Source organism: Amblyraja radiata, chromosome 5, assembly GCF_010909765.2.
Source record: "Amblyraja radiata isolate CabotCenter1 chromosome 5, sAmbRad1.1.pri, whole genome shotgun sequence".
Lineage (NCBI taxonomy): Eukaryota > Metazoa > Chordata > Chondrichthyes > Rajiformes > Rajidae > Amblyraja > Amblyraja radiata.
In genome coordinates this window covers 63,191,478-63,209,680 of record NC_045960.1, presented here as the reverse complement: position 1 = coordinate 63,209,680, position 18,203 = coordinate 63,191,478, and the positions used below count along the sequence as shown (strand labels likewise).

Genomic DNA, 18,203 nt, shown 5'->3' with positions numbered 1-18,203 from the left:
TTTGAGCTTGTTACCATGGTTAAATCTCTGGAGCCCTTCACACTGTTGGGTGATTCATAGCTGTGAGAGTGGTAGGAAGGCAGAACTTTGCACCATATTTCTGCCAATGTGCAGCAGAGGGGAGGGCAAGGGTTCACTTCATATTCCTGGCACAACAGCACTACAGCTGGTAGTTGTATTTTTTAAGATATTGGAGCATGTACTAAGTATTTGGACAGGAAGACCATGTACTAAGCAGGAGCTTCAATGGAGGGCCTTCATAAGCATAATTTAAGGATTATCATCTTTTGTTAAAAGTCACTGTCAAAATTTATATTTTCTATTTTACACTTTTTTTTTACAAAAGTCTGTCATTCCTAATGCTTGCCCTTAAATAAACATGAGAATGGGGTGTGTGATATGGATCAAACCTCTTCCAGAATTTCAGCCTGGTTTCTTACATAATTTAAAAAAAATAGAACTCATTGCCTTTGGTGTATTCTTTAAATGCTTTACCATAAATTTAATATTTTTGTAAATAATTACCTAGTAATATTTTTAATCGAGGTATTTCTTCAGTTGTTTAGTTCTATGCCTATGATGTGGGTATTCACGAAATTCTTTGACCTTTCCCAACTCCTCACTGAGGTTTGCACCTTCTTTAAGAAGTCCACTATCACCCTGGTGCCAAAGGCAAGGTAGTGTGTCTTAATGACTGCCGTTCAGTGCATCTGACATCCATCATCAGGAAGTGCTTCAAGAGGCTGGTCATGGTCCACATAAATGTTAGCTTCTCAGGCATCCTTGATCCACTGATTCACCTACGGTTACAACAGGTCCATGGCACATGCCATATCCCTGGCCCTAAATTCCTGGAACATCTGGATAACAAGGACATCTATATCCAACTTCTTTTCACGGAATACAACTCTACCTTCATCACCATGATCCCAACCAATCTTATCTCCAATTTCCTGGACCTAGGAATCAGCAGCCCCCTTTATAACTGGATCGTATTCCCGACACATAGAACACAATCAGTGAGGAAAGGTGACAATGTGTCTTCCACAATAATTCTGTGCAAGAAATTACAGAGAGTTGTGATCTAGCCTAGTCCATCACACAGACCAACCTTCACCACCACAATCCAGGGGTGGCACGGTGGCGCAGCGGTAGAGTTGTTGCCTTACAGCGCTTGTAGCGCCGGAGACCCGGTTTGATCCAGACAACAGGTGCTGTCTGTACGGAGTTTGTACGTTCTCCCCGTGACCTGCCAGGTCTTCTCCGAGATCTTCAGTTTCCTCCCACACTCCAGATATACAGGTTTGTAGGTTAATTGGCTTGATGTAAGTGTAAATTGTCCCTACTGTGTGTAGCATAGGGTTAATGTGTGGGGGTTGCTGGACGGTGCAGACTCGGTGGTCGGAAGGGCCTGTTTCCGCGCTGCATCTCTAAACTAAACCCCTCCCCCTCCAAACCCCCAACCTCCCTCCCATCAACTGCATCTCACTTCATGCTGCCTTGGGAAGAAGCCAACATAATCAAGGACCATTTAACTCTGATCATTTTTTATTCTTCCCTCTGCTATTGGGTAGAAGATACATAAGCTTGAAAAAGTGTACCACCAGATTCAAGAACGGCTTCTTCCTCACTGTTAGCACACCATAGAATGGTCGTATCATAAGCTAACAACGGTGAGGCAATCTTCCAACCTGCCTCATTGCTGCCCTTTTTTTAACTGTAACACTATGATGCTGTAACGTATATACTCTTTTTCTCTTTGCACTACCTATTATGCTTGGGTATGGCTTGATTTTACTCGTGTATAATATGGTTCGACTAGATAGCATGCAACGATTTTCATTTATCTCGGCAGATGTGACAATAATATCACACCAATATCAATACATTGTTTGGCAGAGTGCATCAATTGCACCTGTAGAATGGCAATCAAATTCTTTATGAAGTTTTTGTTAGAATTATTCTACATTTTTGTTATAGCTCTATTGTCAAGTGATTAATCGGTTTGCAACATACAGCATGGAATCTTCGACCCACTGAGTCCATGCTGAGCAACGATCACACGAGTTTTATGTTATCCTACTTTCGCATCCACTCCATACACATTAGGGACAATTGATGGAGTCCAAATAATCGACAAACCCGCACATCTTTGGGATGTGGGAGGAAACTGGAGCACCTGGCCTGAGGTCAGGATCGAATCGGTCTCTGGTGCTGAGAAGCAGCAGCTCTACCAGCTGTGCACTGTGCCTCCAAATTTGTGATACCTGCAAGGTTGTGGAATTAGTTTGATTTATAATTTAAAACATAGCTTGTGGTATGTGGAACATGATTGGGAGGAAGGTAGACACAAAATGCTGGAGTAACTCAGCGGGTGAGGCAGCATTTATGGAGCGAAGGAATACTCTTTTTTTTTCTTTTTTAAAAAATATTTTTATTAGAAGTAGATATATTATAAAGTATAGTTACATATTATAGTAAAAAAACTTTTCATATACATCAGTCATACATTATTAAATTTTTCAATTATCAATTACTTCTGCTTCTAGTGTTTTTATTTTTTATAGAAAGAGAGAGAAAAAGAGGATAGAAAGTTACAAATTAAAAAACCCCAGAAAAACAGAGGAGGTGGAATGGGTTACCTGTAATACGTCAATGGAGATAGGTTCGTAGATTATAAAGTATAGCTTTTCATCTGATCCTGAGTTCAAGTTTCAGTTGGGTCCTCGTGCTGTGCCAATCTATCCCTTCAGATAGTTAATGAATGGAGCCCAGATTTTATCGAAAATATCTTGTTTGTCCATTAAGACAAGTCTAATTCTTTCTAAGTATAGGGTCTCCGACATTTCCGTAATCCACATATTAATTGTGGGGAGAAGGAATACTCTAGCATTTTGTATCTACATTCAATTTTACCAGCATCTGCAGTTCTTTCTTACACATGATTGGGAGGAACATCGTTTAGTTTAGAGATACAGCGCGGAAACAGGCTTTTCAGCCCACTAAGTCAGCACTGACCAGCGATCCCCACTTATTAACACTATCCTACACACACTATGAACAATTTACACTTATAGTGGCTTGCAAAAGTTTTCATACCCCTTGAACTTTTCCACATTTTGTCACGTTACAACCACAAACGTAAATGTATTTTATTGGGATTTTATGTGATAGACCAACACAAAGTGGTGCATAATTGTGAAGTGGAAGGAAAATGATACATGGTTTTCAAATTTTTTTACAAATAAAAACTGAAAAGTGTGGCGTGCTAAAGTATTCAGCCCCCCTGAGTCAATACTTTGTAGAACCACCTTTCGCTGCAATTACAGCTGCAAGTCTTTTGGGGTATGGTCTCTACCAGCTTTGCACATCTAGAGTGAAATTTTTGCTCATTCTTCTTTGCAAAATAGCTCAAGCTCAGTCAGATTGGATGGAGAGCATCTGTGAACAGCAATTTTCATGTCTTGCCAGAGATTCTCAATTGGATTTAGGTCTGGACTTTGACTGGGCCATTCTAACACATGAATATGCTTTGATCTAAACCATTCCATTGTAGCTCTGGCTGTATGTTTAGGGTCGTTGTCCTGCTGGAAGGTGAACCTCCGCCCCAGTCTCAAGTCTTTTGCAGACTCTAACAGGTTTTCTTCCAAGATTGCCCTGTATTTGGCTCCATCCATCTTCCCATCAACTCTGACCAGCTTTCCTGTCCCTGCTGAAGAAAAGCATCCCCACAGCATGATGCTGCCACCACCATGTTTCACAGTGGGGATGGTGTTTTCAGGGTGATGTGCAGTGTTAGTTTTCCGCCACACATAGCGTTTTGCATTTAGGCCAAAAACTTCAATTTTGGTCTCATCTGACCAGAGCACCTTCCTCCACATGTTTGCTGTGTCCCCCATATGGCTTGTGGCAAACTGCAAACGGGACTTCTTATGGCTTTTTTTCAACAATGGCTTTCTTCTTGCCACTCTTCCATAAAGGCCCGATTTGTGGAGTGCACGACTAATAGTTGTCCTGTGGATAGATTCTCCCACCTGAGCTGTGGATCTCTGCAGCTCCTCCAGAGTTACCATGGGCCTCTTGGCTGCTTCTCTGATCAATGCTCTCCTTGCCCCCGGCCTGTCAGTTTAGGTGGACGGCCATGTCTTGGTAGGTTTGTAGTTGTGCCATACTCTTTCCATTTTCGGATGATGGATTGAACAGTGCTCCGTGAGATGTTCAAAGCTTGGGATATTTTTTTATAACCTAACCCTGCTATAAACTTCTCCACAACTTTATCCCTGACCTGTCTGGTGTGTTCCTTGGGCTTCATGATGCTGTTTGTCCACTAATGTTCTCTCACAAACCTCTGAGGCCTTCACAGATCAGCTGTATTTATACTGAGATTAGATTACACACAAGTGGACTCTATTTACTAATTAGGTGACTTCTGAAGGCAATTGGTTGCACTGGATTTTATTTAGGGGTATCAGCGTAAAGGGGGCTGAATACTTTTGCACGCCACACTTTTCAGTTTTTTATTTGTAAAAAAATTTGAAAACCATGTATCATTTTCCTTCCACTTCACAATTATGCACCACTTTGTGTTGGTCTATCACATAAAATCCCAATAAAATACATTTACGTTTGTGGTTGTAACGTGACAAAATGTGGAAAAGATCAAGGGGTATGAATACTTTTGCAAGCCACTGTATACCAACCCAATTAAACTGCAAACCTGTACAGCTTTGGAGTGTGTGAGGAAACCAAAGATCTTGGATAAAACCCATGCAGGTCGCAGGGAAAACGTACAAACTCCACACAGACAAGGACCTGTAGTCAGGATTGAAACTGTGCCTTTGGCGCTGTAAGGCAGCAACTATGCACTGTGCCACCACCGTGCAGTGACTTTAGATATAGGATTCCAAAAATACTTGAACACTGGGACTTAACTGGGATTAATACTGGGTTTGATGTAAGTTTGTTGACAAAGATTAGCTGCTCTGTTAAGACCACTGTTTACATGCTGTATCTCTAAACTAAACGGAAGTAAAAAAAATCTATTTTACTTGAACCATTATTATGCCACATGACTACCAAGGTAAACTAGAGACTACTTGTTCTTTTTGTTCAATAGTTCCTGGTGTCATACCTTTAATTTGAAATGATATTATTAGAAAAGCTGATGATGAAAGTTTGGGAAGAAAGCAAATCTATATTTGCACGGGGAGTTTTGAGGAAAAACTTCCAAAGAGTATTAAAAATGTTCATAAATTCTAATTACCTAAAGGTGCATTTCTGGGATGGGCTGTACCAAGTTTTAGCTATTCAAATGGCTTTATTTAATCTAAGATTGACAAAAAATGCTGGAGTAACTCAACAGGACGGGCAACATCTCTGGATAGAGGCAATGGGTGACGTTTTGGGTTGAAACCCTTCCTCAGACTGATAGTCAGGGAGAGGGAAATGAGAGATATGGAAGGGTTAGGTGTGAAATGGGACTAATCTACAGACCCCCAAACAGTAGCCTGGACATAGGGTGCAAGTTGAATCAGGAATTAAAATTGGCATGTAGCAAAAGCAATGCTGTGGTTGTTATGGGAGATTTCAACATGCTGGTAGACTGGGAAAATCAGGTTGGTACTGGACCCCAAGAAAGGACTTTGTAGAGTGCCTTCGTGATGGATTCTTAGAACAGCTTGTATTGGAGCCTACCAGGGAGAAGGCAATTCTGGATTTAGTGTTATGTAATGAACCGGATTTGATAAAGGACCTCAAGGTTAATGAGCCATTAGGAGGCAGTGACCATAACATGGTCAGGTTTAATCTACAATTGGAGAGGGAGAAGGCTAGATTGGAGGTTTCAGTGTTGCAGTTGAATAAAGGGGACTATGGGGCCATGAGGGAGGAGCTGGCCAAAGTTGACTGGAAAGATACACTAGCAGGGATGACAGTGGAACAAAAATGGCAGGTGTTTCTAGGAATAATACAGAAGGTGCAGGATCAGTTCATTCCTAGGAGGAAGAAATATTCCAAGGGGAGAAAGGAACGACCATGGCTGACAAGGGACATCAGGGACAGTATAAAAATTAAAGCAAAGAAGTACAACGTAGCAAAGATGAGCGGGAAGCAAGAGGATTGGGTAATGTTTAAAGAACAACAGAAGATAACCAAAAAGACAATACGGGGATAAAAGATGAGGTACGAAGGTAAGCTAGCCAAGAATATAAAGCAGGATAGTAAAAGCTTCTTTAGGTATGTGAAGAGGAAAAAATTAGTTAAGACCAAAGTTGGAACCTTGAAGACCGAAAAAGGTGAATTTATTATGGGGAACAAGGAAATGACAGATAAGTTGAACAGGTACTTTGGATCTGTCTTCACTAAGGAGGACACAAACAATCTTCCTGATATAGTAGCGGCCAGAGGATCTGGGGTGACAGAGGAACTGAAGGAAATCCACATTAGGCAGAAAATGGTGTTGGATAGACTGATGGGACTGAAGGCTGATAAATCCCCAGGGTCTGATGGTCTGCATCCCAGGGTACTTAAGGAGGTGGCTCTAGAAATCGTGGATGCATTGGTGATAATTTTCCAATGTTCTATAGACTCAGGATCAGTTCTTGTGGATTGGAGGGTAGCTAATGTTATCCCACTTTTTAAGAAAGGCGGGAGAGAGAAAACAGGGAATTATAGACCAGTTAGCTTGACATCGGTGGTGGGGAAGATGCTGGAGTCAGTGTAAGAGGCTGAGAGTTGAGCATGCGGAGATTTGTAAAATTATATAATTATATGGAGTGTGAATAGTGAATAATCATTGTCCTTCAAAATCTAAAGGGCATAGGTTTTATAAGAGAGGAGAAACATTTAAAGGGGACCCGAAGGGGAACTTATTCACACAGAGGTGGTGGGTATATGGAACAAGATGGCAGAAAATGTGGTTGAGGCAGGTACAATTTCAACGTTGGAAAGTCACTTTGCTACATGGATAGAAAACGTTTGGAGAGATTTAGGCCAGGCACAGTCAGCCGACAGTTAAATCAGCATTGATGTGTTAGGCTACAGATCTTGATTCCATGCTGCATAGGTCTATGACTCGAGGAACACAATAATTCCAGTCAATGTCCAGATGCGTTACTGGTGGAATGTAGTCAGAATCAGCGGCTTTTGTTGCATCCATTCATCCTATGTTTATAGAGTGAATTAAATGGATTGAAAGCTGACATTGTGAATGCGGGATACTTGCTGGTAGATTGAGATGTTTTTCGGAACCCCAGTTTCAACTTTTCCCCACCCTTATGTCAGTAGCTTCATCCAGCTCTAAGATACCTGCATTCTTTCAATTTTTATCTTTTTTTGCGCACCCTATCAATGAACACCATTTTAATCATTGCATCTACGGATGACTGATGCTGACCTAAGTTTTGGAATTTTCTGTCTCAACCTCTCCATCTCCCCTTTCTACGATGCTCATCGAAACCCATTTCCATGACCTAGCTTTTGATCTTCTGCCTAACCTCGATATGATACGATACGATAAAACATTATTCATGCCTGGAGGTAAATTGGTCTGCCAACAGTCACAACACACAACAAGGTGCATGAAAACCTGAAATTAAAAGTGTGTTGGTCTCACATCTTTGTTATTGGTCTTTTGATCCCACTTCCGGGTGATTTACCATGTTCAGGATGCTATGTTGATATTGCCACTACTCAGCTGACTGGATCTTGTTGGCTCTGATCTCACTATCGCTTACATGTTCCTGGTATTTTAAAAGATGTTCTTAACATTTTGAATGAATGTATAAGTGAAGTTTAAATTTCTATTTGTCTTATAGAATTAGGACAAGGAGATTATGGGATGTTTTATGCGATGAATGACATAAGGAGCTTTCTTAATGAAGCTAATAAATACAGATTATTTTATCTTTTTTGGAAAAGGTAGATACATCCTTGAATCAGAGGATGGTATAGTGTTCTAAGATTTTCCATGGGTGTGAGGAAAATATAGTTGAAATGTGATGGGTTGAGAGGTCTGTTAGCATTATGTTTGTGACGTGATGTATGATGATGATCCACTGTCAATTTTCTTCATCCATGTCAAGTTGAAGGTCAAGGATAAACATTATAGGTTGCAAGAAAAGGAATATCATTGAAGTTTTGCTTCACAACACCCGAGATAAATATTTATGAAGAGATGAAATTACTGAGTAAAAGTGTTCAATACACCTTGTATTTGTTGTAGCCCTGCGTAACTTCATATTAGTTTTTCTTATTAAGAGATTTATATAAGTTTTGCTGTGAATATGTGTTCTGCATTTGATTTGTTGTTAATGAGTTAGATCATTTTTCCTGTGTGGTGATTGGTTTGGGGACGGGAGCTGGGAATTGTGGGTAATTGAAGTCCAGGAGAGAGAGAGAAGAAGTCCAGAAGAAGACAGAAGAAGCCTAGGCTAACTGCTACCCCTTCAGCTCGGAGGGGTGGATTAAAGACTGTCGCTGTTTGGACTTTGTGATTACGAGGAGAGTGAGAGCAGCGGTTAGCTGAGCCCTGGAGACAACGAGGGAGAAGGAAGATTTCTGCCACATGGGGTCCTCTCTGGTCAGCCAACTCCCCGCCATCTTGTGAGCTTCTGCACTGTGCACTTGTCGGCTTCCACTGTATTTGGCCGCGACGCTCTCCAGCTTCGACCAGGCCTGCAACGTGGGGTTATTCTTGTTTTGTTTTTAATGTTGCCGGCTTGTGTGAGTGAGTGTGTGGGCCCACATAGTAATTAATACTTAAAGGTACTATAAAAGATTGATTTATTGAGTGTTGTTTTTTTTTGAATATCTGTGTGAGAAACACCAGTAAAACACCTATAAGGGAATTAAAGTTTACGAACCTGGGGCGCAGCTCATGTAGAGGGCAAAGAAGCGCTACACAAAATGGAGGCACCGCTGAGATTAATTCCCATTTCATTTACTGTTAGTTTTTGCCTTTAAGAAGTGTTTTTGTTTCCCGACTTTTGTATTAAAGTGCCTATAGCAGTTGTAGTATAATGGCTACTCAAGCAGACTCTCAGTTAGCAGCTAAGCTTCATAGCTGGTGTAGTGAAGCATGCTTAGACCCAAACCATGCTTTTGTCCTGTTTGACATGCCGACTAATACTGACCAAACAGACATTGAAGAGACTGTTCAGACAGTAAAGGCACTTGGGAGAGTAAAGGTACGGGACGTCCAAAGTGACATTCAGACTGGCAGCAACTTGGTACTCTGTGAATGCCGTGAAGTTGTACAGCCAGATCGCATTCCCCCCCAACTGCAGCCAGTGAAGGGAGGCTCAGAATGGAAAATTTTCCTCTTCAATGAACCTGTGAGCCCAGCTGAAGATTTTTTAGCTAAGCTAAACAAACTAATGACTGATGAAGGAAAATCAGTAAATGATGTTCAAGCCATGCTGACTACAGAGACTCCACAAGGAAGCTCCCCAGAGTCCATCATCCGAGCAGTGGGAGACCTGTTGGGAAAAACGATGAGACCTACCAGTGAGAACAATGCATTTCGACGTCTGCGGATGTTCTCTGGAAACCTTCCCACACCGCCAGGAGAGGAGAGCCTTGACCATTGGCTCGAACAAGCCTATCTAATGATTGAAGAATGTGACTGCTCTGAACGTGAGAAACGAAAGGGAATAGTCGAGAGCTTAAAGGGGCCGGCCCTGGAAATAATTCAGGCTGTACGACTAAACGACCCAGATGCTGGCCCTGACTGCTATGTAAAGGCCTTGGAAAGTGCCTTTGGCACGCCTGTGTCAGGAGAAGACTTATATTTTGCCTTCAGGAGCCTTCACCAACAGTCTGGTGAAAAGCTCTCTGACTTTTTAAGGAGGCTGGAACGCTCGTTGATCAAAATAGTGCAGAAAGAAGGCCTTCTCAGCCACAGAGCCGATCATGCTCGAATTCACCAACTCATTAGAGGTGCTACTGACTCTGATATGATGCTGTTACAGTTGAGATTGAGAGAAAGAAAAGAGAAACCTCCTACCTTCTTAAAGCTCCTAAATGAGATTTGTGAAGAGGAGGAATATGAGACAGCTCGACGAAAATTAACTACAACAGTAAGACAAGTACAAGTCAGAGACCAAGCCAATACCAAAGCTACAGAAGACCAAAAGTTGAAGGCAGAGATTCAAGAGCTTCGTGAAGAGTTTGGTGAGCTAAGGGAAAAGCAGCAAGACACACACACTGAGCCAAAATTCAAACCCACCAAGAAAACTATAGACACTGAAAAAGAAAACGAAGTTCAAATGTTGAGGCAACAGGTGCTGCAGCTACAACATTAGCTAACTGTGATGTCTGTATCTCACAGTCCTGTGACTGCAGACCCTAAAAAGAGGGATGGGAAGGCCAGACCCAGCCCAGCAGCTAAACCACATAATGCCAAAGACTCAGAGAGCTTCTTCTGTTACAGATGCGGAGAAAATGGTCATATTGCCACACACTGCACAGCCCCAGAGAACAGCCCAAAAGTAATCCAAAAATTACTCGGTGCTCTGCGCAAAAGTAAGGAAGATAAAGTGTCACACAAAAGGTTTGCTGAGTCGAAGCAGGTTGGTCCAGTCTACACACAGCAGCCTCATAACCTGCCACAAGGACTGGTTGGCCCATCCATGATGGCTGATGTGAAAATTGATGGTCAACCCTGTAGAGCCATTTTAGACAGCGGCTCCAGAGTCACTATCATCTTTGAGAGTTGGCACACCAGATTCCTTCCCAATGTGCCCATTCACCCACTCAAAGACCTTGCCGTATGGGGACTGAGTGACACTAGCTATCCATATACAGGCTATGTGGCAGTTGAGCTGGGACTGCCTCCTAATTCCAAGGGAGTTGAAGAAATAGTTCCAGTGGTGGCTCTAATATGCCCTGATTCGCCAAGTCCTGACCCAATTCCTGTTGTCATTGGCACTAATACAACAAAATTGCGCTCCCTGCTGTACCAATGTGAGGAACTCAAAGGCAACGATGAGGTTCACTCTCTGAGAATAAACACTTCGTTCTGAACAATCCCCATCACCTTGTAATCCACCAATGGATGTGGTCGGCCAAGTGAAATGGCAGGGCCCTGGAACTCTAAGAATCCCACCTGGAGGAGCACACTATGCTGTCTGTGAAGTGGAGAAGCAGCAACCTATGGATAAAAGCATCCTAATGGTGGAGGCTGATGAAAGTACCAACCTTCCTGCTGGTGTGCTGGTTCCGCCAGTAATCCTGACACCCTCAGCTATGGATACCAATGGCTTCACACTTATGCTGAGAAATGAATCTCAAAAAGAAACTGCTCTTCCTGCGGGTACAGTGCTAGCCCAAGTGTACCTGGTTGACTGTCATTGAGCCAAATAAGTCTCCGAAAACAATGTCAATTGATCCTGAGCTCTTCAATTTTGGGGATTCACCCATTCCCGAAGCATGGAGAGCTAGGTTAGCCAACAAGTTGTCAGAGAGAGCTGATGTATTCTCATTGGAGGAATGGGATGTGGGTCTAGCGAGAGGTGTGACACACCACATAAGACTCAGAGACTCTAGACCATTCAGAGAGAGATCCCGCAGAATCGCACCTGCAGACATTGAGGATGTTCGGCGCCATCTCCAAGAACTGCTGGCAGCCGGAATAATCAAAGAATCCCGAAGTCCGTATGCCTCTCCCATTGTCATAGTGAGGAAGAGGAATGGCAAAGTGAGAATGTGCATTGACTATCGTCTGCTGAACTCCAGAACCATCCCAGACCAGTACACCATGCCGCGCATAGATGATGCACTTGATTGTCTGACTGGCAGTAAATGGTTCTCTGTGCTGGATTTGAGAAGCGGATATTACCAAGTGGAAATGTCTGAGGCAGACAAAGAAAAGACAGCCTTTATTTGCCCTCTTGGTTTTTTCCAGTTTGAGCGGATGCCCCAAGGCATCACAGGTGCTCCTGCAACCTTTCAAAGATTGATGGAGAAGGCTGTAGGAGACATGAACCTGATCCAACTTCTTGTGTATCTTGATGATATCATAGTGTTTTGAAAAACACTAGAGGAACACGAAGAACGTCTCCTCAAAGTTTTGGATCGGCTGTAGGAATGTGGACTCAAGATCTCCATTGACAAATGCCAATTCTGTCTACCAAAAGTGAAATTCCTGGGGCACATTGTCTCCGCCGCCGGCGTCGCAACCGACCGGGAGGAAGTTAGTGCCGTCACCAATTGGAAGAAACCCATTGACCTAAAGTCCCTGAGGTCGCTTCTAGGATTTTGTGGGTACTATCGGCGGTTCATTGAGAACTACTCTGCCACTGTCCGCCCTCTCACAGACCTAACTAAAGGGTACCCTCCAGCTCAACGCAAAAACAAAGCCACCTTCAAGGACAAGAAAGACTACTTTAAAGCCTCAGAGCCGTTCAGCGACCGTTGGACCTCAGCTTGTGATGACGCCTTTTACACCATCATCCACAAGCTCACACATGCTCCTGTGTTGGCTTTCGCGGACCCGACAAGGCCCTACATATTGCATGTAGACGCAAGCCTGAATGGCCTGGGAGCTGTATTGAATCAAGAGCATCCTGAAGGACTCCGTCCAGTTGCTTTCGACAGTCGCAAGCTCAGCCAGTCAGAGCGGAACTATCCCATCCACCAGCTAGAATTTTTAGCTTTGAAGTGGGCGGTAGTCGATAAATTCCATGATTATTTGTATGGCACCAAATTCACTGTGAGAACGGATAATAATCCGCTCACGTATGTTTTAACCACTGCCAGGCTTAATGCCACAGGCCACAGGTGGCTAGCTGCCCTCTCCACCTATGACTTCAACGTTCAGTATAAGCCTGGTCGTGAAAACATTGATGCGGACTTGCTTTCCAGAAATCATCAGGAGACAGAGGATGGATGGGTGGATGTTCCTACTTCTGGGATGAAAGCTCTCTGCCGAAGAATCGCTGCATGTGGTCCCGGCGAAAGCACCACTAGATGTGTCGACCAACTAGGTGCTTCCCCTGATGCTATTCCTGCTGTTTATTCCTACCTCACTCAAGTGGAAGGAAATGAGCTTGAGCAGTTGAGCCGTAAAGAACTGATAGAGGCCCAGAGATTAGACCCTGTCATCAGTGTGGTAATGTCTCAAGTGAAGCTAGGCAAATGTGACCCAGCTCCTAAACATCCAAATGCTGATGTCGCCTTGCTGCAGCGAGAAAGTTCCAAGCTTCGGATAAAGTGTGACCTCCTGTACAGAGTCATTAAGAGACCCTCTGGAAGAGAGGTGAGTCAGCTTATCTTACCTGCTCAGTACAAATCAATGGTTCTGAAGTCCATGCACGACGACATTGGTCACCTCGGCATTGAAAGAACCACAGAGTTTGTCAGAAACCGATTTTACTGGCCCCAAAATGGCCTCTGAGATTGCAACCTACATCCAGAACTGTGGGAGATGTGTGGCCCGGAAGTCCCTTCAGAGCTGCCCCTATGCAACAGATCACGAGTAATGGACCGTTGGACTTGGTCTGCATGGATTTCCTTTCTATTGAGCCCGACTCCAAAGGCATTGCCAATGTGCTGGTCATCACAGATCATTACACAAGGTATGCTCAGGCATTCCCGACCAATGATCAAAAGGCCCTCACCGTGGCTAAAGTCCTCTTTGAAAAGTTCTTTGTTCACTACGGACTGCCAGCACGCATCCACTCAGATCAGGGTCGGGACTTTGAGAGCAAAATTATCAAAGAGCTCCTGACCATGCTGGGCATTCGCAAGTCGAGAACCTCTCCGTACCACCCTCAGGGAGACCCCCAACCTGAGAGATTCAATCGTACTCTCCTGTCCATGCTTGGCACCCTTGATCCAGCTCTAAAGCCCAAATGGAGCCAACATATAAGCCAGCTAGTGCATGCTTATAACAGCACCCGAAATGATGCAACAGGGTACTCACCCTACTTTTTAATGTTCGGGAGAGAGGCGCGGCTACCAGTGGATCTTTATTTTGGCATTGGTTGGGAGGAAGAGGATGGTCTTAAGCATCACCAATATGTGGCCAAAATGAAAAAAGAGTTGCGGGATGCTTACCAGCTAGCAGCTGAAGCAGCTTCCAAAAACCATGAACGGAACAAAAGACTCTATGATGCAAGAGTGAGAAATCAGACACTGCAAGAAGGAGACCGTGTCCTGGTTCGCAATCTTGGCATCACTGGAAAACACAAGCTACAGGACAGATGGAACCCCTTGCCCTATGTGGTGATAGCACAGTTGCCCAATCTTCCGGTGTATCGTGTGAAACCAGAGAGAGGAACAGGCACAGTGAAAACAATGCACAGAGATCACTTGCTTCCCATTGGTTACTTGGTAAGACTGCCTACTCCTGCAGAGAGGAAAACACAACCAAAGAAACCAGTAACCAGAGCACAGAAAGTAAAGTGTCAAGCCCAAAACCCAGAACATGTGAGTCAAGAGCCACCGACTTCAGAGTCTGAAGAGGAGAGTAATTACTACTTACCCCAGCTAAAGCTTTGTCTACGTCCGCAAGCCCAAAACCCAGAACATGTGAGTCAAGAGGACCAGACTTCAGAGTCTGAAGAGGAGAGTAATTACTACTTACCCCAGCTAAAACTCTGTCTACGTCCGCAAACCCAAGGCCTGGAGGCTGAACACAGACATGGTCCGATCATGATAGATGCAGCTATCAGCGTCTGCTCCAATGATCATGACTCACCTGAAGAGGAGGATCAAGTGGATGAACTGCCAGTAGCAACAGAAGATCTGGAAGAACCCTTACAGCCACACCAAGACTCTGTGGTGGACACAGAGCTGGGGGAGGGAGACGTCCCTACCCCTAGCACCTCGGCTGTGGTTGCTGAGTCCTCCCAGACACCCTGTGCCAAACGGCTTGTGAAACCTGTCCTACGCCTCAGTTATGACAAACTTGCACAGCCGACTGACAGACCTGTGACGATAGTTTATAGAGGCCTGATTATTCAAATATGCTGTGACACAGAGACCACAGGCACTAGTGAACCAAGATTAACGTTAAGTTCAGAATCCATCTAAAGAGCCCAAGTAAGCAGATGTGTTTAGTGCACAGTAGGTTAGCCTGATAGGGACATCAGACGTTTAGCAGGGGGAGGGTGTAGCCCTGTGTAACTTCATTAGTTTTTCTTATTAAGAGATTTATATAGGTTTTGCTGTGAATATGTGTTCTGCATTTGATTTGTTGTAAATGAGTTCGATCATTTTTCCTGTGTGGTGATTGGTTTGGGGGCGGGAGCTGGGAATTGTGGGTAATTGAAGTCCAGGAGAGAGAGAAGAAGTCCAGAAGAAGACAGAAGAAGCCTAGGCTAACTGCTACCCCTTCAGCTCGGAGGGGTGGATTAAAGACTGTCGCTGTTTGGACTTTGTGATTACGATGAGAGTGAGAGCAGCGGTTAGCTGAGCCCTGGAGACAACGAGGGAGAAGGAAGATTTCTGCCACATGGGGTCCTCTCTGGTCAGTCAACTCCTCGCCATCTTGTGAGCTTCTGCACTGTGCACTTGTCGGCTTCCACTGTATTTGGCCGCGACGCTCTCCAGCTTCGACCAGGCCTGCAACGTGGGGTTATTCTTGTTTTGTTTTTAATGTTCCCGGCTTGTGTGAGTGAGTGTGTGGGCCCACATAGTAATTAATACTTAAAGGTACTATAAAAGATTGATTTATTGAGTGTTGTTTTTTTTTGAATATCTGTGTGAGAAACACCAGTAAAACACCTATAAGGGAATTAAAGTTTACGAACCTGGGGCGCAGCTCATGTAGAGGGCAAAGAAGCGCTACATTGTTATTCTCCGTGCTGTGATGTTGCTTTTCATAAAAGAGGACGTGACTCCTTATTTGTGTCTTGAATCAACTGGAGCACAAAAGATTTCCTTGGACAATTGTGGTTTTGCTGAATCTTCCCTGTTGTAATTTGATGGTACAATTGCTGCCATTGCAGTATGCAGGTTGTTGCCATTGAGCGGGTTGTCCACTCTGATGCCAATTGGTTCTGATAAATATCAGTGGCAAATTCTTGTAAATCTTAGAAAGCAACTGTCTAAAATGTCCAATAGGTCCAATTTACCTGCTTGACTGCATTTTAATATTTAATTTAATATTCATGTATCTGTTATTTTCAATAAACTTGCTTTACTCGTGCTTTTATAAGTAGCAATGTGCATCTTTGTAACAAGGCTGCTAAATAATTTAAATGACTGAATACTGATGACCTTTTTGCAGCTGGGAGATGTTATAATTATGCTACATGTAGGTACTGATAAGCTGATGATGCCAATCTTGTGTGCAAGGAGTCCAGTAAGGTACATGGATTCTTTCATGAAATAAACATTAAAGGATTGCCACTCTGAGATTACCCAGGATGCATTGAGAGTTGAGACAGGAGCTGGTATTTAGAAGTCTGCCCACTGGTTGGCCACCAAAGCACTCCAATCTGCAGGTGGTGCTTGTGTTGCGTATGGACAGTTCCAGTGAGAGAGGGGGGGAAAGAAAGAAACACGAGTGGCTCACTTGCGCTGCGTGATCTCTAGTTCTTCTGAACTCTCTCTTTTTAATAATAAACTTTCAGTGGCATGTTATTGCACAGCAGATCGGTATGAAAAAGATTGAAGGTTGTGAGGAAGTTAGCAGCTCCAGAGCTGAATTCTGCCAGAATCCGGTGGCAGCTCGGATGATCTTGTTTATATCCGAAATGATCCAGGTTGGTACCTTTTGGGAACTGGATTGGACAGACTGGCATTGGCTGGAGCGATGCCAAGATGCTTGGGAAGGGTGCCATGCTGAGAGTGCAAAGAAAAGCAGCCAATACTTGGCACAGCTGAATTGAAACTGCCTCCTTTTGTTTGCTTGCTGTGTTTTGTTTCTTCTCCTCCCCCACCCTCTTGTAAACCCCCACCCTCTCGCTAAGGCGCAAAATACCATGGGGCAAAATTACTGCTACAGGACTGAAATCTTGAACTTTTGTTTTCACAGACTCGGGGAGTGAATGGTTAGTGTGACCAATAATTTGTGTCCTGACTGTCCATTTTTAACCGATTAACTGTTAATTGTTGCTTTTTAACTGTAGGAGGATGTGTGAGCCTAATACTGATTGATTATTTATATTTATTATTGGCTGCATTTCATTCAGGTTAGGCAGCTTGGATGAGTTTTAGCGTGGCAGCATGGAAAGATGGTGATGGATTATTAAAAGGCAGGGTAAAAAAGGGATTGCTGTTTGGCATGGAGTCTGCGCTTCAATGTGTACTAGCAACAATTGAACGAACAATGCCCAACAAGCATTGTGAATGTTTATCCATGTTAGAAATTCCTACTTTACATTTTATTTTACCTTTGACAGTATTTTCTCCATGGGAATATGGCTTAATTTGCTTAAGAAAAGCTTGTAACAGTGTGCGAAAAATCCCTCGTATTTCTATCGTATTATGGTTGTGATATTGGTTGCTCTTTTCAGGGGAGTTCCGTAAAGACCTGAACTCTTAGGCCAGTATTCAAATTTATAAATTATAAGGAACTGATTTACTTCAGTTTCTATTATTAATCTCATCCTGTTATGACAAGAGTTATTCTTTTGACATTCTTTTTTTAAATTGGCCAGAATAAAATACAAAAAGCTTTTGAAAATTGAAGTTGAGACTCCACTGTGTTGCAAGGGCTTTCTAATAATACAAATGAGGTGTATACTAGAGGTTTTATTGAAAAGCAATCATTTTTAAATTTTAGTTTTCAAAATTGTTTATTCAGTTGTGAAAATTGCAGCTTCATTCGTGAAAATATAGCACTATTGAAAAAGTTAGCAAACTGTTTTATTCAGTTCAACAACTAATGATTTTATATGCATTTGAAAACCATGGCCTGTTTGTAGTGGCTTATGTCTAGGTTTTCATACTAGAGGCATGCAGTTTTGTATGTTAGAAACAAGAATAGAATCCACAGTTCTTTTATAAGGACATTTTTTAAAAGCAATTCTAATTAGATTGGCAAACTATCTCTGCATTGGGGTACAGCAAAAACGAAGTTTGGGAATCTGGCTATTTTTTGTACATTCTCACCTTTTTATGATTGTCTTGTATCAAATGCCTTTGTAAACCCATGTCCATGGAGTAACAACATGCATGTAGCTAGAAGCACAGCACATCAGTTTTCTTTTGAGAGGGAGAAACAGGAGCAAATGGTTGCCTATAATGAAAGGGTT

At 43.1% G+C, this 18,203-nt stretch overlaps 1 protein-coding gene across 4 annotated transcripts in view; it reads left to right on the top strand.

Moving 5' to 3' along the window:
• The window catches only part of msra (methionine sulfoxide reductase A), a 298,069-nt gene that overhangs the window by 27,857 nt on the left and 252,009 nt on the right, over positions 1-18,203 (top strand). Inside the window, exon 1 of one of the 4 annotated variants that reach the window (XM_033021382.1) lies at positions 16,937-16,997. The exons of the other annotated variants lie outside the window; for them this stretch is intronic. The gene's annotated coding sequence lies outside the window, so the exon portion shown is untranslated. Of the gene's footprint in view, positions 1-16,936; positions 16,998-18,203 lie in introns of those variants that run through there. 4 annotated transcript variants of the gene reach the window in all.